We start from the raw sequence: 27,604 nt of genomic DNA, 5'->3' as shown, positions 1-27,604 counted from the left end.
ATAATTTGCAAATAAATTCATTAAAAATCCTACAATGTGATTTTCTGGATTTTTCCCCCTAATTTTGTCTGTCATAGTTGAAGTGGACCTATGATGAAAAAAAAATCTAAGTGGGAAAACTTGCACAATTGGTGGATGACTAAATACTTTTTTGCCCCACTGTAACATCACCGGTGTCATAGAAATTGCACTTCCGTAAAAATGTAATACATTTAAAATCAGATATGTAACAGTTAAACTGCTCTTAAATGCTAATGTCTTTGCTACACAAAGTGATAAACAGAAACGAGACCAACTTGTAAAAAATGAAGTACAAACTTTATTATTCTGTCTTTACAAAAGGCACAAGCCTCTTCTTTATCCACCCACAAGTTTCTTCTTAAAAAAAACTCTAAATATAATAGCTTCTCAACGACCGTGTGGACTGACTGTCCAACAAAACACAAGACAACAGATAAAGAGGAGCTGGGGAGGAGAGGAGGGCGTGAGTGACGGAGAGGGAAGACAGGATGAGTCTTGTGTTGACGACAGACAGACAAAGAGATGAGGGACAGACAGACATGGGACAGGGGTTGTATTCACTCGGGCACACCGTAGCAATGGAAAATTAAAACAACTTGTTTCTTATTGGGCAAGGTCAGGTAGTATCTCCCTGTTTCAGTCAATTTTCTTCCGTTTGGTGCCTAATGAATACACCCAGGGTATATGACCGGGTCAGACACAGGGAAAAGGGGAAATACACAGCTGTGTGGTTTTAGTCTCACAACCTATCAAGAGCTTCAGCCGAGGAGAGGCCCCCTTTCTGAAAAATAAGAGGAACCTTCTCCCATATATAGTACAGTAAGTGCTTTAGAACTGTAACCCCCCCCATTCCCTGACCCCTTCCCTGACCCCTGCCCACCTCACAGGCAATCTGTTATGTATCTAACAGAGATATCGTATAGAAGATACACAAAACATCTATGAGACAGTGCTTGGCATCAGCAGAGAAAATGTTTGAACACAGGTACTGAAAAGGGCTACTACAGACATATCATAAAGCGTAACCAAACAAAAACAACAACATTTTGTTCAGCAATCAATAGGACTGGATCAGAGGACTGCCCCTACCGATCCAGGTTATAAGGTTTATAGAGGGCACACCTCAACAATCACTGACCATTTCCAAATAATGGAACTCAACATGGCTAAGTTGTTTTTTTTCCTGGGTGAACACAGTGGTCGTGTTCCAGGCTGACTACATTACAGTAGCACTGCATGCAGCAACCTATGGCTGCGTGCCACCTCACTGACTTTCCAGTCGGGCATCAGTTGGCGGTGTCATTTTGTGGTAAGCTGATACAAAAACACCTATCCAGGCATTGTGAGGTTCTGGCATGCGACTGCAATGAAGTGGCCTTGAACGTGGCCAGTGTGAATCCACTGTAAATACCAAGAAGGAAGGATAGGAGGGAGATGTGTCTCATCTGACCAGCAGTAAAAGGACTCCCTCTACACTCAAAGGGAAGACATAAGGGACAATCAACAAATCAATACAATTTACCATCAAATCATTTTACATTAAAAACGATTCCTCTGCGATTGGCCGTATTGTGGCCAAAAATAACCGTTGCGTTTTGCTCTTGAAAAGTGCCAGTTAAAGATGCTAAAGGTACTGGTGGAATCTTCTGGAATGTCTAAAAACATTGCATCCACATCTCCTTTTGGAAACCGCAGCACATTAAAACAAAGCATAAGCCACCAAGTGTGTATTTATATTGGGAGGTTCTGGACATAAAGGTTTACAGTATCAATCCTATTGAACAGTGTTCAGGCTTTCTCTAGATAGGTGTGGCCGGCCTCTACCTCTTTCTCGCTCTGACTCCAGGGTTGAGTTAAGGCTGGCCTCACAGTGCCTACCCTGCACATTAGAATCTGTGTTATGGCAAACCGCTGCCCCTCTCTCTCTCCACACACCCCAGGCAGCGTGTTATCCTGGGTGCAATCCAGATGGGCATATTCTAAATCATTTCTGTAAGTATTGGAAGGATCTGACAATCTGCACAGAATCTGGGTCTCTCGAACTCACCATGACTGTACATGTGTGTCTGCATTCCCCCCCTCACTCCACGGGATAGGAGAACCCCCAAAACAACAAGGTTTCAATCAGGTCAGCCTGGGAAAACTCAGGCTTTTGAAAAAGTGTCTGTGATCCCTGTAAAACCAAGTCATATCTGGGGCACAACAAAACCATCAAAGACAGACTTTACAGAGAGAATGAAACACGCTGAAAAGCACAATAATAAAAATGGACAATAGCCAGGGATGCTAACTGGTCAGGGCACAAAGGAGCCAAAACATCTTGTTTTGCACAGCGACACGCTAGAAATCTGTGGAAACCGCAAGAAAATGTGCCTGTTTTCAGAGTGGGGTTGTCACAATATCAACACTTAACTAATGACGTGATACCACGCCAAGTATCACGATGCCGAGTAGTATGGTGATGCCAGAGATACCTGACCCCCCCCCAGGACGCGTGTTCCTATTAGTGGAAACAGAGTCAAATGCACAGTCAACCAATATCATTGGCAGTTCAGGATCTAAACTCACAAACATCAGAGACGTTTCCAAAATTCAAGGACAAATGATGGGAGGAGCGTTATCAGATCTGGGACCATTAATTGCACAGGGGTGTGTGTGTGTTCTCCTATGATATCAAACAGAGGCCTGTCCCAAATACAGGGCTTTCCTAACCCCGGACACAACCCACCTAATTACAGCGCGGAGCTAGATACACCAGCCTACCCTGTGTACAACAGCAAAAACACACAAAGGGTTTTAAAACTCAAGACGTACCCATCAATAAGCTTATTCAACAAGCCAGATGCCAAAATGTCAGAAGCAACAGACGAAAGGGTGAATCGGTGTTAAAGGTTTTCCTCTGTACTACTAATTAGAGGAGAGTGTCGCCTATATAAATGTCTACTGGGAACCCAGCCCAGTAAAAAGTGTGATGGCACAAAAAGAGAAAGAGGGAACCGGAAGTGCACTCCTCCTCTTTCCATAGTAAGCTTAGCTTTGTCTCCTAACAGCACCACTGAAATGAACAGTCCTCTAGCTGCGTCAATATGGGCCTTTTCTGTGTTGTCACGTTTCATTTCAATCCCTGTGATAATTATTGACCAGAGCCACTGAGCAGAACACAAGATCAAAAAGAAAACCTGTAACGCAAACTCTTACAAATACTTTGTAAAGTACAACAGAAAAACAACAACATTTTCTCTTCCTAAGGAGCCAAAAGGTGTGTTGGAACTGATTCAGAATGTGTCTTTGAATGCTCACAGTGTCTCATCACTCAGGGGAGATTCCCCTGGGTAGAAATATGGTGAAGAGATACAGGAAGTAGAGGATTTCTTGTAGAAATGATCTCTAGTATGTGGGGTCACCTGGGACGGCTGTGCTGCTGGTTGGGGTACACCTGTCCTGTCTAGGCGCGCTCTCCTGCTCGCTGGGCAGAAGTTGCTTATTTGGTTTTGGAGAAGGTGAGAAAGAGTCTCCATTGGACAACTGAGCCAAGGGACCAGGCTGGACCTGGGTGTGACACATCCTCAGGCAGCCCTCTGGAGGAGCTAGACCCAGAGAGGGAGTGGGTTGGATGGGTGTGACACTTCCATCCTCAGGCAGCCCTCTGGAGGAGCTAGACCCAGAGAGGGAGTGGGTTGAATGGGTGCTTCGTGACCAATGGGAAGGCTGCTGGCTGCTTGAGCTATGTGGAACTGTCAGGTCAACCCATCACCTTTCTACTGATGTTTTTTGTCCGGTTTGAGAAAAAGCAAGAAAGCAGAAAAGGGAGACAGAAAGAAGTGTGTTTGTGTAATTATCCAGTTACAGTAGACTATCCTAGTTCAGTGTGTGTGTGAGTCTGATCCGTCTATCCAACCTAATAAATGGCCATATAATCAGAGTATTGTGGGTGTTGTACAGGGCCCCCTCTCGTGGCCCCTGTGTTTGATGGGAGGCCTCAGGGCAGTGAGCAGTCCTCTGGCCACTCGCTGTCGGACGCCGTGTCGGACCCAGCTGTGTCTGTGAGGGCGCGTCCCTGGGTGACGATCACCGCCCGGCGCTGTTCCTCCTCCCCCACCCTCTCCTGGATGCTCTCAATGTGCTGGATGGCCTGGAGATGGAGAGAGGGAGAGACAGATATGGAGGGAAGCAGAGGGTGAGTGAAAAACAGCAGTGGCAGACGCAGTGACGACACCACCATCTGGTGTTCACATGTGGAAATGCACACTTTCCATATAACTACCAAGTGTTTTCCAAACTGACAGAAGAAAAATCTATCTGCAACATACCAAAGATAACAGTTGCATAAATTCAGAGAGCGCAGTTTTTTCTCCCTGGGTTTGATACAACTACAATTTCTCCACTAGTGTTCTTCTTTGGCTCACCTGCACAATGGTGTCCAGGTTCTGGCGAGACGTGGAGGCTGTGTTGATGACAGAGGCCGGGCCCATGGTTACCACGGTGACGTGATGGGGAGGTGGGGCTGGTGCGGGGGCTGGGACGATGACCGTGGGGTGGTGGGTGGGGGCGGGGGACGACCTGGGGGCCAGCACCTGGAGGGACAGGAGGATGAAGAGGTCACACAGATATACATTGTGCATGTTAGAGATTGACTACAGTAGTCAGACTACACAGAATTACAAATCACCTTGCATCCCAAATAACTAGTGTATTCAGACCCCTTGACTTTTTCCACATTTCTGTTACGTTAAAGCCGTGTTCTAAAATTGATTACATTGTTCGCCCCCCTCACCAATCTACACATAATACCCCATAATGACAAAGAAAAAACACGTGCTTCAACAAAGCACTGAGTAAAGGGTCTGAATAGTTATGTAAATATAATATTTCAGTTGTCTATTTTGAATATATTTGCTAAAATGTCTAAAAACCTGTTTCGTTATGTCCTTATTGGATATTGTGTGTAGATTGATGAGTAAAATAAAACATTTGAATCCATTTTAGAATAAGGCTGTAACGTAACAAAATGTGGAAAAGGTCAAGGGGTCTGAATACTTTCTGAATGCACTGTATTCATGGGATCAAGATGAGTGATTCTGCACATCTCCTTGCACAAACCGATCCCCGAAAACACACTGGTTGACACTCGCACTCAGTGAATTTTTAGAAAGAGCAAGACATTTGGTTCAGTCATCTTTAAAACGCCACATGATGACTAACAACAGATTATATCCCAGCTTTATTATTTAATAATGTCACGCCCTGGTCTAAGTATTTTTGTGTTTTCTTCATTTATTTGGTCAGGCCAGGGTGTGGTATGGGTTTTTGTATATGGTGTGTTTTCTTCATTTATTTGGTCAGGCCAGGGTGTGGTATGGGTTTTTGTATATGGTGTGTTTTCTTCATTTATTTGGTCAGGCCAGGGTGTGGCATGGGTTTTTGTATATGGTGTGTTTTCTTCATTTATTTGGTCAGGCCAGGGTGTGGTATGGGTTTTTGTATATGGTGTGTTTTCTTCATTTATTTGGTCAGGCCAGGGTGTGGTATGGGTTTTTGTATATGGTGTGTTTTCTTCATTTATTTGGTCAGGCCAGGGTGTGGCATGGGTTTTTGTATATGGTGTGTTTTCTTCATTTATTTGGTCAGGCCAGGGTGTGGTATGGGTTTTTGTATATGGTGTGTTTTGTCTTGGGGTTATATGTACTGGGATTCTGTTTAGTGGGGTGTTCTAGATAAGTCTATGGCTGTCTGACGTGGTTCTCAATCAGAGGCAGGTGTTTATCGTTGTCTCTGATTGGGAACCATATTTAGGCAGCCATATTCTTTGGAGTGTTTCGTGGGTGATTGTCCTTATGTCCTTAGTGTCCTGTTGTCTGTTGTGTATTAGTTTGCACCAGTATTAGGCTGTTTCGGTTTTCGTTACGTTCATTGTTTTTGTAGTGTTTGTATTTTGATTCGTGTTTCTTCAGTTCATTAAACATGGATCGCAATCTACACGCCGTATCTTGGTCCGACTCTCCTTCACACATAGAAAACCGTAACAAATAACATGAAAATACACCAGCAGACTCTTCTTCCCAACACCCCTTTCCTAGGAGCATCTGCTGCCCTCTGGTGAACAACAATACAACTACCATAGACCTTACTATGTTCCTCTCACTACATATTCTCCAGCCTGAGCCCTAGTGACACTGTCATCATGCTGTTCCCTATTCAACCTGAGATGCCACCGTGAGGGAGGGAGAGACCGTCACCGCAGAGACGGGATTTCTAGGGCCATATAAAATTAACAAAATGCATCAGTGATTCGTATTCTCCTTCAACTTCCTGAAGAGGCAACAGCACAGGAACGCCCGTCTGTGTGCGCACGTTTGTCTATCACTTTGTGTAGCCGCTAGTGGTGATGCTAATGTCATGACAACAGTCTTCTGGTAGATATAAATGGTTCTCAAAAACCTTGGGAACCATAAAAAGTGGCCTATATCATGATTATTTGCATCAATCGAGGGGACATCTGTTTTGTAAACTCTGCCATCAAATGAGCGCTAGAGACATTGATACCCAAACAACAGTCTCTAGCTGGTGTGCAGCTCAATTAAAGAGTAACTACACCCCAAAATCAACCTTTCTTTTTCCACACCTCAAAAGTTGTCTCCTGGTGTGGTCTAAGTATTATTGTGGACTTACAACATCCAGTTGTGTCGTTTTTCTATGAAAAATGTGTGATTTTGAAAGCAAAACAGAATCAGGAAAAAGCAATAACAACAAAAATATGGGACTAGAATGATTCCCGGGCTCTCAAGGATGTGACTGAAACGTAGTGATCTGTGCGCCAGTAATGGAGAGTCGACCGTAAACGTGTCAGAGCTGTTGACCGCGGTAAACCTTGAGCTCAGCTATATGTTACCCTCAGACGGGTGCTGTGTTGATGCATTTCCACTGTGGCGATTTAGAGTCTTCCTGACGCCTCTGGAGACAATAATGTATGTCACATCAGTAGTGTGTGTGTGTTGATATGCGAGTGTGATTGTACGCCTCTCAGTCTCTCTCTCTCACCTGTGGGCTGTGGGCTGGGGTGCTGGCTCTCTCCTGCTGCTCGGAGTGAGTTCCTAACACATGTTCAGGCTGAGTACCACCAACCACAACACAGCAGACCTGAGTGGTTAACAGAGGTAGGACTCAGACTGGAGACAATAACACGGCCATTACTGAATATGCACCGTCATATCTATTATCTCTGCGCAACATTGCTAATGAGTATGGTCATTAAAGCCTTGGATTGGTCTTTATATACTGAACATAAATATAAACGCAACATGCAACAATTACAAAGACTTTATTGAGTATAAGGAAACCAGTCAAATGAGATAAATTAATTAGGCCCTAATTTATGGATTTCACATGATTGGGAATACAGATATAAATCTGTTGGGGGAAAAAAAAAAGGGTCGCGGATCAGAAAACCAGTCAGTATCTGGTGTGACCATTTGCCTCATGCAGCGTGACACATCTCCTTCACATAGAGTTGCTCAGGCAGTTGATTGTGGCCTATGGAATGTTGCCCCACTCCTCTACAATGGCTGTGTGAAGTTGCTGGACATTGGCGGGAATTGGAATACGCTGTCGTACACGTCCATCCAGAGCATCCCAAACATGCTCAATGGGTGACACATCTGGTGAGTATGCAGGCCATAGAAGAACTGGCACAGTTTCAGCTTCCAGGAATTGTGTACAGATCCTTGGGACATGTGTATTATCATGCTAAAACATGAGGTGCATTTTATAGGCCTTCCCAATGCTACTGTGCATTGGTATTCAAATAGACTGAATTTGACAGCCTACCGGAGAGATGTTGGCGATGCAAGCACACTGATAAAGCCTGTCCATGTAGACTACCAGTAGCATTAATCTCACCCTGTCCATGTAGACTACCAGTAGCATTAATCTCACCCTGTCCGTGTAGACTACCAGTAGCATTAATCTCACCCTGTCCATGTAGACTACCAGTAGCATTAATCTCACCCTGTCCGTGTAGACTACCAGTAGCATTAATCTCACCCTGTCCATGTAGACTACCAGTAGCATTAATCTCACCCTGTCCGTGTAGACTACCAGTAGCATTAATCTCACCCTGTCCATGTAGACTACCAGTAGCATTAATCTCATCCTGTCCGTGTAGACTACCAGTAGCATTAATCTCACCCTGTCCATGTAGACTACCAGTAGCATTAATCTCACTCACTACCTGTCCATGTCCAGACTACCAGACTACCAGTAGCATTAATCTCACCCTGTCCATGTAGACTACCAGTAGCATTAATCTCACCCTGTCCATGTAGACTACCAGTAGCATTAATCTCACCCTGTCCGTGACTACCAGACATTAATCTCAGTAGCATTAATCTCACCCTGTCCGTGTAGACTACCAGTAGCATTAATATCACCCTGTCCATGTAGACTACCTGTTACGTGACTGCAGCAAGAAGCCAAGGTAAGTTGCTCGCTAGCATTAAACTTATCTTATAAAATACAATCAATCTTAACATAGTCACTAGCTAACTACACATGGTTGACGATATTACTAGTTTATCTAGCTTGTCCTGCGTTGCATATAATCAATGTGGTGCCTGTTAATTTATCATCGAATCACAGCCTACTTCACCAAAAGGGTGTTGATTTAACAAGCGCATTCGCGAAAAAAGCACTGTCGTTGCACCAATGTTACCTAACCATAAATATCAATGCCTTCCTTAAAATCAATACACAAGTATATATTTTTAAACCTGCATATTTAGTTAATATTGCCTGCTAACATGAATTTCATTTCAACTAGGGAAATTGTGTCACTTCTCTTGCGTTCCGTGCAAGCAGTAAGGGTATAAGCAACAGTTTGGGCCGCCTGCCTGGCTCGTTGCGAACTGTGTGAAGTCCATTTATTCCGAACAAAGACCATAATTAACCTGCCAGAATTGTAAATAATTATGACATAACATTGAAGATTGTTCAATGCAACAGCAATATTTAGCCTTAGGGATGCCAAATTAACATTCATTTTTAACTCGGGAAATTGTAATACGGGAACTGTTCCATATTTCACTGAAAGAATAAACGTTTTGTTTTGACCATATTAAATGACCTAAGGCTCGTCTTTCTATGTGTTATTTATTATACACTGCTCAAAAAAATAAAGGGAACACTTAAACAACACAATGTAACTCCAAGTCAATCACACTTCTGTGAAATCAAACTGTCCACTTCGGAAGCAAAACTGATTGACAATAAATGTCACATGCTGTTGTGCAAATGGAATAGACAACAGGTAGAAATTATAGGCAATTAGCAAGACACCCCCAATAAAGGAGTGGTTCTGCAGGTGATAACCACAGACCACTTCTCAGTTCCTATGCTGCCTGGCTGATGTTTTGGTCACTTTTGAATGCTGGCGGTGCTTTCACTCTAGTGGTAGCATGAGACAGAGTCTACAACCCACACAAGTGGCTCAGGTAGTGCAGCTCATCCAGGATGGCACATCAATGCGAGCTGTGGCAAGAAGGTTTGCTGTGTCTGTCAGCGTAGTGTCCAGAGAATGGAGGCGCTACCAGGAGACAGGCCAGTACATCAGGAGACGTGGAGGAGGCCGTAGGAAGGCAACAACCCAGCAGCAGGACCGCTACCTCTGCCTTTGTGCAAGGAGGAGTAGGAGGAGCACTGCCAGAGCCCTGCAAAATAACCTCCAGCAGGCCACAAATGTGCATGTGTCTGCTCAAACGGTCAGAAACAGGCTCCATGAGGGTGGTATGAGGGCCCGACATCCACAGGTGGGGGTTGTGCTCATAGCCCAACACCGTGCAGGACGTTTGGCATTTGCCAGAGAACACCAAGATGTTCACACTGAGCACATGTGACAGACGTGACAGAGTCTGGAGACGCCGTGGAGAACGTTCTGCTGCCTGCAACATCCTCCAGCATGACCGGTTTGGCGATGGGTCAGTCATGGTGTGGGGTGGCATTTCTTTGGGGGGCCGCACAGCCCTCCATGTGCTCGCCAGAGGTAGCCTGACTGCCATTAGGTACCGAGATGAGCTCCTCAGACCCCTTGTGAGACCATATGCTGGTGCGGTTGGCCCTGGGTTCCTCCTAATGCAAGACAATGCTAGACCTCATGTGGCTGGAGTGTGTCAGCAGTTCCTGCAAGAGGAAGGCATTGATGCTATGGACTGGCCCGCCCGTTCCCCAGACCTGAATCCAATTGAGCACATCTGGGACATCATGTCTCGCTCCATCCACCAACGCCACGTTGCACCACAGACTGTCCAGGAGTTGGCGGATGCTTTAGTCCAGGTCTGGGAGGAGATCCCTCAGGAGACCATCCGCCACCTCATCAGGAGCATGCCCAGGCGTTGTAGGGAGGTCATACAGGCACGCGGAGGCCACACACACTACTGAGCCTTATTTTGACTTGTTTTAAGAACATTACATCAAAGTTGGATCAGCCTGTAGTGTGGGTTTCCACTTTAATTTTGAGTGTGACTCCAAATCCAGACCTCCATGGGTTGATAAATTTGATTTCCATTGATCATTTTTTGTGTGATTTTGTTGTCAGCACATTCAACTATGTAAAGAAAAAAGTATTGAATAAGAATATTTCATGAATTCAGATCTAGGATGTGTTATTTTAGTGTTCCCTTTATTTTTTTGAGCAGTGTATATATACACAAATCGTCTGATTAATCAGTATCGGCTTTTTTGGTCCTCCAATATCGGTATCGGCGTTGAAAAATCATAGTCGGTTGACCTCTAGTTTTGTGTCATGTTTTTCAAGCGAGAAAGCAACAACAAAAAACTGTATCCTTTGTCATGGAACGCCAAGTTGAAGTCAATATGCTGTTGACCTCAACAAACTAGCCCAACACCCGTCAATTGAAACGCTGGGAAACTCTCACAAAAACGGATCAGAAATAAAAATCACTGGATAATTATATTGGAGCAGGAGAGTTTATAAATAGCCTATTTTCAGGGACTTTTTAATGACCAAATTGAGGAAATGACTGATTTTCAACTCAAGGTTTTCCAGTACTTGATTTTCTGAGCTCCAAATTCAAGTACTTCAATCACTTCAAACAAACACGCTGTGCAAACCCTGAATACGGAGGTTCCTGTCAATGACTTGTGATGGTGCGTCTCTGTTCCTACCTCCTCCTGTCTCAAATGCTCCTCCAGCATCATGCGGACAGAGCGCTCCTTGTCCAGCTGCTGTCTCAGCTCCACCATCTCCCTCCGCAGGTCATCCGTCTTGTCCTCCTCCAAAATGTCTGGGGAACCGATCCCCTCATCCTTCTCCTCCGCCCCGCGCCTCCTCTTTGGGGAGGAGCCGCTGAACTCCTGTTGGAGCAAGAGAGGGAGCGGAGGGAGGGAGAGTAAGTCATGGAGGACTAAGATATGGTTGATTTGGACTACGACGGGTGATTCCTTCCATTGTAGTGTGTTTGATGAACAGTCTATGAACTAAGGAATGGACACAGGAAAGTAAACTGAATTTTAAGTGCTGAGAATAGTAGAACATTTCTCATCTACTGAGGCCAGATTACTATTGTTAAAAAACAAAGTAATGATTCTGAGCACAGTAGTGTGTCTAGAGAGCCACATGCTGGTAGGAACAACTGCGTATGTAAACTTAATGGGGGGGTGCACACTAGTGACACCAAATGATGACGGTGTCTCACCTGAATGAAGCGTTTGAGCTGGCTGTTCTGTTGCAGTAGCCGTGTCTTCTCCTGCTCCAGAGCGAAGATGTACTCTGCTGTCTGCTGCAAGATGGCTGCCTGTAGAGTAGTGAACACTGTTATAACTACGACAAAATGTTACATAGCAGTAACAAGAGCCTCTTGGCTGGAGCTATAGCAGCAACAAGAGCCTCTTGACTGGTGCTGTAGCAGCAACTAGAGCCTCTTGGCTGGTGCTGTAGAAGCAACTAGAGCCTCTTGACTGGTGCTGTAGCAGCAACTAGAGCCTCTTGGCTGGTGCTGTAGAAGCAACTAGAGCCTCTTGACTGGTGCTGTAGCAGCAACTAGAGCCTCTTGACTGGTGCTGTAGCAGCAACTAGAGCCTCTTGACTGGTGCTGTAGCAGCAACTAGAGCCTCTTGACTGGTGCTGTAGCAGCAACTAGAGCCTCTTGACTGGTGCTGTAGCAGCAACTAGAGCCTCTTGACTGGTGCTGTAGCAGCAACAACCACCTCTTGACTGGTGCTGTAGCAGCAACAAGAACCCCTTGACTGGTGCTGTAGCAGCAACTAGAGCCTCTTGACTGGTGCTGTAGCAGCAACTAGAGCCTCTTGACTGGTGCTGTAGCAGCAACTAGAGCCTCTTGACTGGTGCTGTAGCAGCAACAAGAACCTCTTGACTGGTGCTGTAGAAGCAACAAGAACCTCTTGACTGGTGCTGTAGCAGCAACAAGAGCCTGTACAACTTCAAAGGGAAGACTTGTCTATCAACGTATCAGTAGGTGTTACAGGTCTGCTTGAAAGTTAGTGAACCCCTTGTTCTATTACAGATGTGTTTAGTTTTGACCATCAAATCTTAATCTAATCAGAACCAGTCTTTTTGATCTGACATAACAGGTTTATATTTACCAATACCATATGTTGGTGTAGAGGGAATTATGCTTGTAGTAGAAAAACAACATTAAAAAGGAATTAGTGCAGGTGCAAAAATAAGTGAACCACAAGTTGCATTGGTTAAATCAAGTAGGTATGTAGAATCAGGTGGGTAAAACAATGTGGTACCAAATGACCCAATCAAAGGAGAGATCGTTAGGAAAGAGTTTGGGCGGGACTCTGACAAATAGAGATAAGAAACCTGGTCAGTTTGGTGTTACCCAACCAGGTGAAGGCAGAGCACGCCATGCTGAGAGGAAAGGAGATCTCAGAGGACATCAGGACGTAGGTATTGAGAGCACATCAGTCGGGGGAAGGGTATAAAATCATCTCAAAAAGATGTGAGCTCCATCAGTCCACTGTTTACAAATGGAGAGCATTTAACATGACAGCAACTCGGCCTTGAAGGACACCCTTCCAAAATATCCCCAAGAGACACAAGAACAATAATAAATCTGGTAAAAACCAACCCAAATATAACATCTAGAGATTTGCAGACCTCCCTTGCTGCATCTCAGGTAAATGTGCCTGCTTCAACAATAAGAAGAACACTGAATCCAAATGCCATTCATGGGAGGGTTGCTAGGAAGAAGCCCCTGCTGTCAAAAAAGAACCAAACTGCCCATCTTAACTTTGCCAGAGACCACCTGGACAAACCTGAAGGTTTCTGGAAATCTATTCTCTGGACCGATGAGTCTAAAATTGACCGTTTTGGTCACAATCAACACTGCTATGTTTGGCGAAAACCCAACACGGTCTACCACCAAAATAACCTTATCCCAACGTCAAGCATGGTGATGGGAATGTCAAGATCTGGGGCTGCTTTTACTCCTCTGAACCGTGACACAACACTAAGGGAACCATGAATTCTGAGGTAAACCAGGAGATTCTTGAACAGAACGTCATGCCATCAGTCAAGGAGCTAAAAGCTGGGCTGAAAGTGGGTTTTCCAACAAGACAAAGATCCAAAGCATTAAAGCAAATCTACCAAATAATAGCTCAGGGGAAAGAAGATTTGTGTTTTGGATTAACCACTTTTGTTAAATAAACAATGAAAATATATATATTTTTTTTGTTTCTGTCATTTACCTGGAATGTCTGTATTACGAAATGGGGTTAATATGTTTATTTTCATATTTTATAGCAAAATAAATAACCAGCCTGTAAGGTTCACATTCTTTCAAGCAGCACTGTACATATCTAGAATCATATGTACTGGGAGTTGAACAGACATAGCAATATCCCCATCTGTCTGGCTGATCTCTATAGACTGTAACCTACTGTCCCACTATCCCTGTCTGATCTCTCTAGACGAACCTACTAACCCAATCTCCCTGTCTGATCTCTCTAGACGAACCTACTAACCCAATCTCCCCATCTGGCTGACTGATCTCTATAGACTGTAACCTACTGTCCCACTATCCCTGTCTGATCTCTCTAGACGAACCTACTAACCCAATCTCCCTGTCTGATCTCTCTAGACCAGGGGTGTCAAAGTCAAATGGACGGAGGGCCAAATAAAAAATTTAGCTACAAGCCGAGGGCCGGACTGTTCGAATGTTCATTGAAAATTTTTTAAATGACGCATATTGTCTAGTGAACCTAATTGAACCTACTGAAAACCTAACAAATATATTCCAATATGATCAGATAAATAAAGCAATATTTTCTTATGGCTCTGTCAGTAATCTTTAATTTTCAACAGACACAAAAGACAAATTTCCTTTATATAAAAATCCCCATAACATGAACATTAAATGAAAGAAACCGGTATTCAAGGCACCATCAGTAGCCTATATTTTCTATTTTAGCAAAAGTGGGCTAAATTTACTTCAAAGAAAAAAACAATAATAGCAATTTTCTATCATCCACTCAACTGAAATATTTTTAAAATATAATTGGATTGAAATACAATAAAATAAAGTGCAAAAATCTATTAATCAAAAACAACACTTTGTTTAAGGAGAAGTAACATGCAGTGAAAACAAATATTAAACTTTAACTTTTAAACTTGAACTGAGTAAAAACTCTAAATATGTGATTGCACAGTAATGTTCACTTGTTTGAGGTTGAGGGTGATACTTGGTGGTGTCCCATCTTTTCCACAAGTTCATCAATGTTCGGGGTAAGGCTCTGAGCTGAGGAAATCCTCAGAATTGAGTGGAGGTGTTCAGCAGTAAGTCGACTTCTGTGTGATGTTTTGTTCAGGTTCATCAAAGAAAAAAGTTGTTCACACAGGTATGTGCTGCCAAACATAGACAACGTTTGAGCAGCCTGGATGCGCAGCTGGGGCATTGTGTCGGGGAGGAAACGGGCGAACTCCGCAGCACCCACTGCCGCATATTTTGCCCTCAGTGCATCATTGCATTGGAGGTCAATCAACTCCATTTGGAGGTTTGGTGGTGAGCTTTCCACGTCAACAGCAAATGGGTTACCGAGCAGTTCCAACCTGCTTTTTTGTGCTTCAAAGTCAGCAAATCGGCGTCGAAAGTCAGCGGCAAGCATACCTATTTTATCAGCCAACTGTGCGCTCGGGAACGCACTGGTAGAGAGCTTCTCTTTCATGGTCTGGCAGCTGGGAAAGTGGCTCAAATTTTCTTTCCGCATCTGCGTCTCCCACAGAGTCAGTTTGGTTTTAAATGCCTTCACTGTACTGTACATACCTCCGTGAACATATACTCCGACTCCCACCTTGTTTGAAACCCCCGGTTCTCAGTGTCCACCTTCCGTTTTGCCATTTTTGATGGGTATCTGAAAGTTAATTTTACTGTGATGCTGACGACTGCTGTGCCAATAAATATTGAAATGAAGCAGCCTACTGCTCGGTGCGTCACCGTTGCATTGTGGGAAATGTAGTATTGGTGCGTGTAAAAGATCTGCGGGCTGCCGGCTTGCTGCGGTCTGCGGGCCGGTTCTAATAATAAATCAAGATCATCCCAGGGGCCGTAAAAAACCTTCTCGCGGGCCGGATGTGGCCCGCGGGCCTTGACTCTGACATATGTGCTCTAGACGAACCTACTAACCCAATCTCCCCATCTGGCTGACTGATCTCTATAGACTGTAACCTACTGTCCCACTATCCCTGTCTGATCTCTCTAGACGAACCTACTAACCCAATCTCCCCATCTGTCTGACTGATCTCTATAGACTGTAACCTACTGTCCCACTATCCCTGTCTGATCTCTCTAGACGAACCTACTAACCCAATCTCCCTGTCTGGCTGGCTGATCTCTATAGACTGTAACCTACTGTCCCACTATCCCTGTCTGATCTCTCTAGACAAACCTACTAACCCAATATCCCCATCTGGCTGGCTGATCTCTATAGACTGTAACCTACTGTCCCACTATCCCTGTCTAATCTCTCTAGACGAACCTACTAACCCAATCTCCCTGTCTGTCTGACTGATCTCTATAGACTGTAACCTACTGTCCCACTATCCCTGTCTGATCTCTCTAGACGAGCCTACTAACCCAATCTTCCAGTCTGTCTGATCTCTATAGACTGTAACCTACTGTCCCACTATCCCTGTCTGATCTCTCTAGACGAACCTACTAACCCAATCTCCCTGTCTGTCTGACTGATCTCTATAGACTGTAACCTACTGTCCCACTATCCCTGTCTGATCTCTCTAGACGAACCTACTAACCCAATATCCACTACTGTCTGACTGATCTCTATAGACTGTAACCTACTGTCTCACTATCCCTGTCTGATCTCTCTAGACGAACCTACTAACCCAATATCCACTACTGTCTGACTGATCTCTATAGACTGTAACCTACTGTCTCACTATCCCTGTCTGATCTCTCTAGACGAACCTACTAACCCAATATCCACTACTGTCTGACTGATCTCTATAGACTGTAACCTACTGTCTCACTATCCCTGTCTGATCTCTCTAGACGAACCTACTAACCCAATATCCACTACTGTCTGACTGATCTCTATAGACTGTAACCTACTGTCTCACTATCCCTGTCTGATCTCTCTAGACGAACCTACTAACCCAATATCCCCATCTGTCTGACTGATCTCTATAGACTGTAACCTACTGTCTCACTCTCCCGGGCTGATCTCTCTAGACGAACCTACTAACCCAATCTCCCAGTCTGTCTGATCTCTATAACTTTAACCTACTGTCTCACTATCCCGGGCTGATCTCTCTAGACGAGCCCACTAACCCAATATCCCTGTCTGTGTGACTAATCTTTCGTCTTGAACCTACTATACCTGTCTGACCGATCTCTCTAGACTTGAACCTAGTATCTTAATCTCCCTGTCTGTTTGACTGATCTCTCTAGACTGGAACCTAGTATCTTAATCTCCCTGTCTGTTTGACTGATCTCTCTAGACTGGAACCTAGTATCTTAATCTCCCTGTCTGTCTGACTGAGCTCTCTAGACTGGAACCTAGTATCTTAATCTCCCTGTCTGTTTGACTGATCTCTCTAGACTGGAACCTAGTATCTTAATCTCCCTGTCTGTTTGACTGATCTCTCTAGACTGGAACCTAGTATCTTAATCTCCCTGTCTGTTTGACTGATCTCTCTGGACTGGAACCTAGTATCTTAATCTCCCTGTCTGTTTGACTGATCTCTCTAGACTGGAACCTAGTATCTTAATCTCCCTGTCTGTTTGACTGATCTCTCTAGACTGGAACCTAGTATCTTAATCTCCCTGTCTGTTTGACTGATCTCTCTAGACTGGAACCTAGTATCTTAATCTCCCTGTCTGTTTGACTGATCTCTCTAGACTGGAACCTAGTATCTTAATCTCCCTGTCTGTTTGACTGATCTCTCTAGACTGGAACCTAGTATCTTAATCTCCCTGTCTGTTTGACTGATCTCCCTAGACTGGAACCTAGTATCTTAATCTCCCTGTCTGTTTGACTGATCTCTCTAGACTGGAACCTAGTATCTTAATCTCCCTGTCTGTCTGACTGATCTCTCTAGACTGGAACCTAGTATCTTAATCTCCCTGTCTGTTTGACTGATCTCTCTAGACTGGAACCTAGTATCTCAATCTCCCTGTCTGGCTGGCTGATCTCTCTAGACTGGAACCTAGTATCTTAATCTCCCTGTCTGTCTGACTGATCTCTCTAGACTGGAACCTAGTATCTTAATCTCCCTGTCTGTCTGGCTGATCTCTCTAGACTGGAACCTAGTATCTTAATCTCCCTGTCTGTCTGACTGATCTCTCTAGATTGGAACCTAGTATCTTAATCTCCCTGTCTGTCTGACTGATCTCTCTAGACTGGAACCTAGTATCTTAATCTCCCTGTCTGTTTGACTGATCTCTCTAGACTGGAACCTAGTATCTTAATCTCCCTGTCTGTCTGACTGATCTCTCTAGACTGGAACCTAGTATCTTAATCTCCCTGTCTGTCTGACTGATCTCTCTAGACTGGAACCTAGTATCTTAATCTCCCTGTCTGTTTGACTGATCTCTCTAGACTGGAACCTAGTATCTTAATCTCCCTGTCTGTCTGACTGATCTCTCTAGACTGGAACCTAGTATCTTAATCTCCCTGTCTGTTTGACTGATCTCTCTAGACTGGAACCTAGTATCTTAATCTCCCTGTCTGTCTGACTGATCTCTCTAGACTGGAACCTAGTATCTTAATCCCCCTGTCTGTCTGACTGATCTCTCTAGACTGGAACCTAGTATCTTAATCTCCCTGTCTGTCTGACTGATCTCTCTAGACTTGAACCTAGTATCTTAATCTCCCTGTCTGTCTGACTGATCTCTCTAGACTGGAACCTAGTATCTTAATCTCCCTGTCTGTCTGATCGAGCTCTCTAGACTGGAACCTAGTATCTTAATCTCCCTCTGTCTGACTGATCTCTCTAGACTGGAACCTAGTATCTTAATCTCCCTGTCTGTCTGACTGATCTCTCTAGACTGGAACCTAGTATCTTAATCTCCCTGTCTGTCTGACTGATCTCTCTAGACTGGAACCTAGTATCTTAATCTCCCTGTCTGTCTGACTGATCTCTCTAGACTGGAACCTAGTATCTTAATCTCCCTGTCTGTCTGACTGATCTCTCTAGACTTGAACCTAGTATCTTAATCTCCCTGTCTGTCTGACTGATCTCTCTAGACTGGAACCTAGTATCTTAATCCCCCTGTCTGTCTGACTGATCTCTCTAGACTGGAACCTAGTATCTTAATCTCCCTGTCTGTCTGACTGATCTCTCTAGACTGGAACCTAGTATCTTAATCCCCCTGTCTGTCTGACTGATCTCTCTAGACTGGAACCTAGTATCTTAATCTCCCTGTCTGTCTGACTGATCTCTCTAGACTGGAACCTAGTATCTTAATCCCCCTGTCTGTCTGACTGATCTCTCTAGACCAGGTATTCCCAAACTGGGGTACGCCAAATAAAAATGTGATTCACATGTATAAAAATGTTGACCAATTCTTTCCCCACATTTTCAAACAGCCCATTTTCCACCGGGGCTGTACATTTAGCGGAGGTTCTCTCTCTCGTCTGAGTAGCCTCACTTCACTGCAAAAAATCTAATTAAGCCATCAGTGAAATAACAACACAATGTCAAATACAGGTAGCCAAGTCAAATAATTAACATCCAATCACATTAACCGTTACTCTCTCGCGGGAATTAAACTAACGGTACGCATGTTGCCAAAAGTAGCTGCTGCTCATTCCGTTTGCTCGAAACAGATAAATGGTTTAAAAAAAGTAAGGCCTGCGTCCATAGAGACACATACCAGCTCTACTGGTAGTCCTGCTACTACCAGCAGTACTACACCTGCACCTGTCGACGACAAGTTGTTCTGCTTCCACGAGCACATCCAATGCTAGCATCAGTCATTCTACATTTGTTGTAGCCCAGCTAGCATGGACACTGACAGTTGAGAATCTGATGCAGAAGAAAAGCTACTGACTCCTTACCCGGGAAAGCACCAAACAACAGACAGGGACATTGGACCATCGAACTACATTGATTTGGGGTTCACTTAAATTGGGAGTAGTGCCTTTCCTCAGCCACAGTGTGTTATATGTGATAAAGTATCTCACAACTCGATGAAACCTTCAATCTTGCGCAGACATTTAGAAACAAAACATGTCAATTTGAAAAATAAGCCACAGGAGTTTGAGCTACAATAGACAACTTTTGAGTTGTAAGACATGTATAAAAGCAACTGATACCATTAATAAGAAGGGCTAGAAGCATCTTATATGGTGAGCTACCGAGTGGCTGGGACAGGCAAGACCCAGACTATTGTAGAGGACTGAATTCTTCCTGCTGCCGCGGAGATGGCTGGGACAATGCTGGGGGAAAAGGCCAACAAACCAGACACTGACTTCATCAAACAACACTGTTTCACGATGCATCAGTGACATGGCAGATGTTTTGAAACAATCACTGCTTCGCATACACGCCAGTGAATTCTATGCGTTACAGCTGGATGAGTCAACAGATGTGGCGGGCCTGGCACAGCTCCTGGTCTGTTACATTTATGGGGAGTTAATTAAGGAAGACATCCTCTTCTGCAAACCACTGGAAACCAGGACAACAGGAGAGGATATGTTTAAAATACTAAACAGCTTTGTGACATCTAATGGACTTTGGTGGTTAAGATGTGTTGGTATCTGTACTGATGGAGCAAAAGCCATGACAGTGAGACATAGTGGAGTGATAACACACGTGCAAGCAATTGCTCCCGACGCCACTTGGGTCACTGCAGCATCCACCGAGAGGGATCCTTCAAGAACACCCTTCTCATTAACCTGCGGTGAGTTATTCACAATTTCCGATGAACAAAAAATATTTTATATGTAAGATGGCTAAATAAAGAGCAAAATGATTGATTATTATTCTATTCTTATTTGTGCCCTGGTCCTATAAGAGTTATTTGCTACTTCCCACGAGCCGGGTTGTGACAGAAACCCACAGTCATTCTTATGTTTAATAAACACATTGTATAGTGTGCGTGGCAGGCTTATTACAATGATGGAAGAAAAAAGACACTTGAGAGTGTGCTGAACCTGGTGCTAAACAGCTAGAGGTTGACTGTTTGAAGGAGTAGAACCACTGTTCTAGACTTTAACCTACTAACTCAATATCCCTGTCTGTCTGATCTCTCTAGACTAACCTACTAACCCAATATCCCTGTCTGTCTGATCTCTCTAGACTAACCTACTAACTCAATATCCCTGTCTGTCTGATCTCTCTAGACTAACCTACTAACCCAATATCCCTGTCTGTCTGATCTCTCTAGACTAACCTACTAACCCAATCTCCATGTCTGTATGATCTCGCTCTCCAACTCCCTCCTATCTGACCTTGCTCAATGTTCCCCCTCCATTTCCTTCTCTCGCTGACCACAATGTGTGGTGGACTTTTCTGCCTTTATTGTGTCCTCTTATAATTTCATTAATGCATGTTGTAGTTTGTTACGCGGTTTTAATTTGTTATTGTCTAATAAACAAGTCAAAGTCTGACCTACCTTGCTGAGTTTCTCTCCCTTCCTTTCCTCCCTCGGACCCACCTTGCTGAGTTTCTCTCCCTCGCTGTGGGGAATGAGCGTCTTGAGCGATTGGAAGCCGGAGTTGATGCTCTGCATGCGCCGCCGCTCGTTGCTGTTGGCGATCTCCCGGCGGATCCGCCGCTCCTGGTCGCGCGCCGTCTCGGGGTCAGAGGAATGTTCGCCAGGCTGGGGGGGAGGAAGAGGTCATAAGGTTACACAATAGGGGTCAAAGGTCCACAGAGTAGATATCAAGCGAGATCTTCAAGTTGACCACTATTGGTCAGTTTTGAATGGAGTATAAACTCAAAACATGAATGAACCTACTGTGAGCAACAGTGCAGCTATGTATGAACTATCAAAACAGAACCATTGTGATGGTCAATTTCGATGCTAAAAATACAGTAACAACCATGTCATGTGCCATGCTTCCTACTACCAAGCTGACTGTGCCCTGGGAAAACAGCATGAAAGTGCAGAACAGGCTTTGATGCTGTTTTCTTATAACACCCCAGCAGACACTTCACGTGGCCCACTACACAATGCTGACTTTCCTGCTAGAACCCCTGGCCAAACCCCATTGTTTCAGACCTCTGAACCCACGGAACACAGCCTGTGAGAATTCCAACCATAAAAGCGTTTGTCATCCTGATTTGTTCAGCATGGCTCCCACACAGATTCCATTTGGGATGGGAAATGTCTAATTGAACTTCCACATCCTCTGTATCTAATGGGAGTATCACTGGGAAGCTTTCTAGTAGCAAGGCTCTTATCAGTACTGCCTCAGCTGCCTCAGAGCAAACACAGGGAACAATTGTGCAGACACAGATGGGGAGAGAGACCGTGTCTGCTGTTTCCTTACAACCCAGAAACCAGCCAGCAAACACAGCCTCTGCCAAATCACGACTGGGTGGTAGCGAATAGCGAACCCAGTCACAAATACAACCACCATAGCATGACAGACCAGGAACAGTATATTAGATGAGTTGCTTTAAACAGGGTCCCCAAATTATAGCAACATTAACGTAATAAACATTTAGTATTATGATAATAAATACACATTTGTAAGTGAGAAATCATGTTTGACAATGTATTATGGCCAAATGTGCACATAAAAGACTAGAATTGAGTGTTGCTTGGGCAATTTTATGCAAAATCCTACAATCGGATTTTTACACAATTCGAAAATAGAACTACATGTCCCAGACCACGTGCGCAGACCACACTTTATCCTTCATCTCCGCCTCCCTGTCTACTAAAGGTTGCAAATGCATCGACTGGCCTTCCACTATACACACCCCTAATTAAAAAGACCACTACTAATTCCTCAATCGGTTGCGGAATGCCTCGCGGCGTCACAATCAATTTCATACGGTCCAATCTGTTTTAGAATGCATCGCGCCGCCACACTGCTGCGTTCAAAACCACTCATCGAGTCCTCCGCCATTACAACAATGCGACTGCTTCCTCTACATGCGGCGGCATTGCTGAGCTGCGGGAGAAAAGACGCAGTGCATACGGTACTAGAGTGCACCAAAATGTGGCCAAGAATACCAGCGAAACAGTGATTTCGTTGCACAAATGCGATTACTTAAACTTTCACCGCGAATTTTACATAAATTATCCGGAAATGTGAAGTTACTGGAGGGAAGACTACGACAGATCCCTCACCACTTTAGTACAAGCATGGCCGCACTGCCCACAATAACTTCAGCGCGCTCCCCAACGAACGGAGCAAACAGTACCCCTAGGACGTGAACGAAACATTCATAACAAAGGTGCGACACCTTTGTTATACATGTACTACCTCTCTTGCTCATATGTAAATTAGTATACTTATCCAAAACATAACCGTTGGGATAATATCAAAATAGCCAGGGATCTCTCGTAACAGAGCAGCGGCGTGGTGTGCATGTAACCACGTGGGGTATGTTTGTTAGCTACTAAATGTCTAGATTTCGCTAAAGTAACGGTAAAATTAAGTTACATGTGAATGTACTGAATCGTCTTCTACCTAATATGAGTACTTAATCGATATTCAATAAAGGTAATTGTCTCGCTCTTTGACAGTGGGTCGTGTACAGTACACAATAACATACAGATCAAATCAAGCATGTTTCCACGCCACAGTCGCTAAATGCGCACCACCAGCAGAGATAAACAAATTGTTATCGTATACAATAAGGCGAAATAGTAAAAGTGCACACACACCTACAAAGACCCCCAATCACTTCCTTCTCCGTTTTCCTAAAATGTTGCAAGGAAGGCACCTTCTGTGCTGGTACCATGAAATACTCCATGCTTTCCTCTCCAGTTGTGTGTCCCCCGGTTCAAATGAATTAACGCACAAAATATGTTCCAGTTTCAGGTGCAAATTCCCTTGCTCATAAATCTAGAATAATTTCATAATTCGGAAAATTCCTTATGTAGTAGCAGAGCAGTCGGAGTTCTAAACGTTACTCCACTTCCAGCTGATAGGGTTCCCTCGTTGTGTGGCGCTCTCAATCTCTCTCTTTTCCTTCTGCATGTACGTGTATGTGTGTAGTTGCAGCTGATCGGATGTCTTTCAAGGCGGGAAACAGCTGGTAGGAATCACACAGCACCACCAAAAGCCTCCTTCCGCGGACAGAGGGACTGCATCATGTAAACAAAGGATTATTTAAATCTTCACTGGAGGGGGCGAGGCACGAGTCTGGTTGATTAAATGATAGCCACAAATGTAGAATTGTTTCCATTGAGTGATACCGATCACTGATGCTATATCTCGAATCCTAGTAGCCTAATCTACAGTTATTATGACATTATCTATTTTACGAGGATTTTCCACGTAAATTAGGAAAAACATTTTTTTTTTGCATGCGTCACTTAGTTATTTTAAATCTACGATGTTTTTCGAAATGTTAACGATAGAGCTGGAGGAAACCAGTCTGTTGTAGGGGCACTGGTCTCCTCTCACTATGAAGCGAACAAGCGGGATCAGCTGACGAGTTGGCAGGGCTCACAAAAACAGCAACAAACTGAGGGGGGCTCGAGTGGGGAGAGGAGCGAAGGGAAACAGCGCCGAGAGAAAGAGGCTGACTTTGAACAGCTGAATGTGTTCACCATTTTGGATGTAGGAGAGGAGAGTTACCTAATCGCCACTCCTGCCTTGTTGGTGCGTGCTGTGCGAGCAGAACAGAACTCGAGCCACAAAATGGGAGCAGTACCCTTGCACCCGGAAATGTGTGTAATATAAGCGTGTGTAGCAATGTTACAATGTTGGTCAATTTCACGGCGGATCATTCGCTGCTGCAACAATTGTTACACTTGCTGCTGTTGCTGTGTACAATGTTGCATGCAAGGCTATTACGGCGTTATAGTATAGCGCCATCTTTCTCCCCAAACTGCAAGTTTAGCACAGGATAATTTAGCTACTTATTGACACGCCCCAGCTATTGCTTTTCCAATGCTATTAGCGATTAATAGTTTTTACATGACATCATAGATAGGCTGGACCTAGAGTCATTGACAAAACAAATGAACGCCTGCAGTCAGCTGGTTTTGCTTCTAGGCTAAAGGAGCTCACTGTGTGGTCAGGTTAGATCCTGCCATGGAAAAGGAAGACCTGGCGCATGTTCTGTAGCGTGATGCACCATGCAACATACACAGTATTGCAGATGACATTGACAATACACAACTATTTTCAGCTACTAAAGAGACATCATCGAGGGAGGCTATTCCACATTCCTATGTAACTTTAAGTGTGCCCATATGATCTGAATGGTCTGAATAACATACCTGTAATAAATGGAGGGCAGGAATGATTAGAGCATTTTGCATTATGTCAGAGAACATTGTTAGTTGCATAGCCCATACACATAATTATAAGCAAAGTAGCCTATTACATAACTAATATGGTGAACCATTAAGAGCCTAAACTCATGCCTCCAGTCTCATTTCTGATTCTGCTCTTCACACCTGAATCTGAGCATTCCCAACAGGGTTTATTCAGTAGTCTACCAAGTCATAAAAAAATGAACAACTGGATTCGTTTTATAAAAACCTCTGCAACAAATCTAACATACTGTACATTGGTAAAGGTGGCAATGAATCTGTTACTACATATTTTTGCACCAGTCATCATTGCTCATAGGGCTACACTTCTCCTCCAGTACACTGGTAACACACACACACACACACACACACAGGCCCCGGAGGACAGCCAGGGACACTGGCATAATACCACCTAAAGGACGAAGGCAACACAGTTGAACAGGAATATAATGAATTAGTAAAGTGTCATGTTCATACCCTTCAGTCTAACATGAACGTAATATGTGTGTGAACATGTTGCTTGGGGGCTATTGTTACAGTGGGGCAAAAAAGTATTTAGTCAGCCACCAATTGTGCAAGTTCTCCCACTTAAAAAGATGAGAGAGGCCTGTAATTTTCATCATAGGTACACTTCAACTATGACAGACAAAATGAGGAAATCCAGAAAATCACACTGTAGGATTTTTAATGAATTTATTTGCAAATTATGGTGGAAAATAAGTATTTGTATATGTTATATATAAATATATATATATGTTATACTGTAGATGGTATAATGTTATCTGTTACAAGTATTTTATGTATATTTACTTTAAAGTTTCTAATATAACAGGTTCACGCAAGCTGATTTGTGCACGTAGGCCTACACTTAAAGGCTATACAGTCAAGTAATGTTGTCGACCTGCCATTATGTTTAGAGTTATGTGATAACTGTCTGTCTGGTGGCTGTGGTGCTACACATGACTTACCCTTCACCTTAAATAACCTGTTTGCATGGCTGTTTTCATCAATAGTAATTATTTACACATTAATATAGGCTATGTTTATTTGTGTACTTTAGTGTGAGTGTATTTGCCTATGAATGTAACATTTTTGCATGTACCACTAGGTACCAGCCACTATAGGTCCAAAGAGTTCTGTACACAACATAGGTGTTGCATAACTTCCTCGTTACTTAACGTATGCCCCAGACATATTAACCCATATTTTCCCAGAGACAGACATATTCACCCAATATCATGCACAATTTACATGTTGGACATGATCATTAGTCCTCGTCTTGGGAGAGCTAGACATATGTGCAACCCAGCACTAAAACACCAGACACAACTGGGCGGCAGGTAGCCTAGCGGTTAGAGTGTTGGGTGAGTAACCAAAAGATCACTGGTTCGAATACCCACGCCGACAAGGTGAAAAATCAGAAATCTGTCAATGTGCTCTTGAGCAAGGCAGTTAAATCTAATTTGCTCCATGGGCGCTGTACCACTATGTCTGACCCTGTAAAACAACCAATTTCACTGCATGTGACAATTAAACATGTATTATTATTAACTACTCGTCAAGATAATATGGCGTATTAATGATGGGCTGGAACAAAAGCCTGCTCACTTTGAAGCTCATGACCAGATTGGAGAGTCAAAATTCACAATTTGCTATTACTGACACGACCTCTGGTGGTTGGATGAGGTAAAACAATGTTACTGGTTCAGCACTAACCTGAAACACCATAATTGCTCTGGGGTTTTTGGTACTCCGAGGCAGTGTATCGGAGTTCTCCCCAAGCAACACAAGTGGGCTATACCTAATGGTGCACTGCAATAATTATTAGGGCTATGGGCCTCGGTATGTGCCACCTATTGCATTAGGAATTCATTGACTTGGTAGGTAGCCTAAGTACATTGATTGGTCCCTGCCATTTCCTAAATTAATTTAGTAATTGAATAACAATAGACAAAAAGATAGGCATTTATATAGGTATATTTATAATAGTACTATTTTCTCCCATCATCTCTAATAAACTGAACGCGAAGGAATAGAAAATAAGCAAATGTCACTTATAAGACACCAAAACAACTAGAAACACGTTGAATATAAAGAAGTTAACGGGTTAAATATGAACACCAAATATGTGGCAAGGAGTTTTTTTAAAGAAGCTCAGCAATTTCCTGTTTAAACTTGGGAAAACAGAGACGTGTCCAGTGACACAGATGCGTTAAAACATGCAAACCAATTGTCCCCTAACACATAAATATCCTTTATGATTTTCTGTATGGTTCATTGTAAGAGTTCAAGCGGGTTAAAGAAAACGGTATGTTCAGCGGGGAGGAAAGAGACTTATTTTGAGAGGAGCTGAGGACTGACTGCCCATGGTGGATGGGCGGAGCAGCAAGCATGCGCTGAGCTGGCAGAGCCGGGGCTCGTCTGCTGCGCGCGAGGAGAGGGAGATCACGGGCTGGCTCGGGTCCTCTCAGACGGACGCGGGGAGACCACCTTACCAATCACGTCTCCTTGAGGACTAAATAGGCGAGAACATAAAAGAGCAAGAGGGAGTGAGAGACGGAGAAATAGAAGAACAGAAAGCTATAAGGACAACACCTCCGTTTGTAACCACAGGGAGTCGGCATCTGGAAACATAACGAGCG

General features: G+C 43.9%; 1 pseudogene; it reads right to left on the bottom strand.

The window, feature by feature from the left end:
* Nucleotides 1-296: 296 nt before the first annotated feature.
* LOC135532466 (transcription factor AP-4-like) lies at nt 297-24,229 on the bottom strand (annotated as a pseudogene).
* Nucleotides 24,230-27,604: the final 3,375 nt, after the last annotated feature.

The sequence above is a fragment of the Oncorhynchus masou genome, unplaced genomic scaffold (assembly GCF_036934945.1).
Source record: "Oncorhynchus masou masou isolate Uvic2021 unplaced genomic scaffold, UVic_Omas_1.1 unplaced_scaffold_1867, whole genome shotgun sequence".
NCBI classification, from domain to species: Eukaryota; Metazoa; Chordata; class Actinopteri; order Salmoniformes; family Salmonidae; genus Oncorhynchus; species Oncorhynchus masou.
Note: the sequence above shows the minus strand (reverse complement) of the source record. Positions and strands in the feature narration are given on the sequence as shown.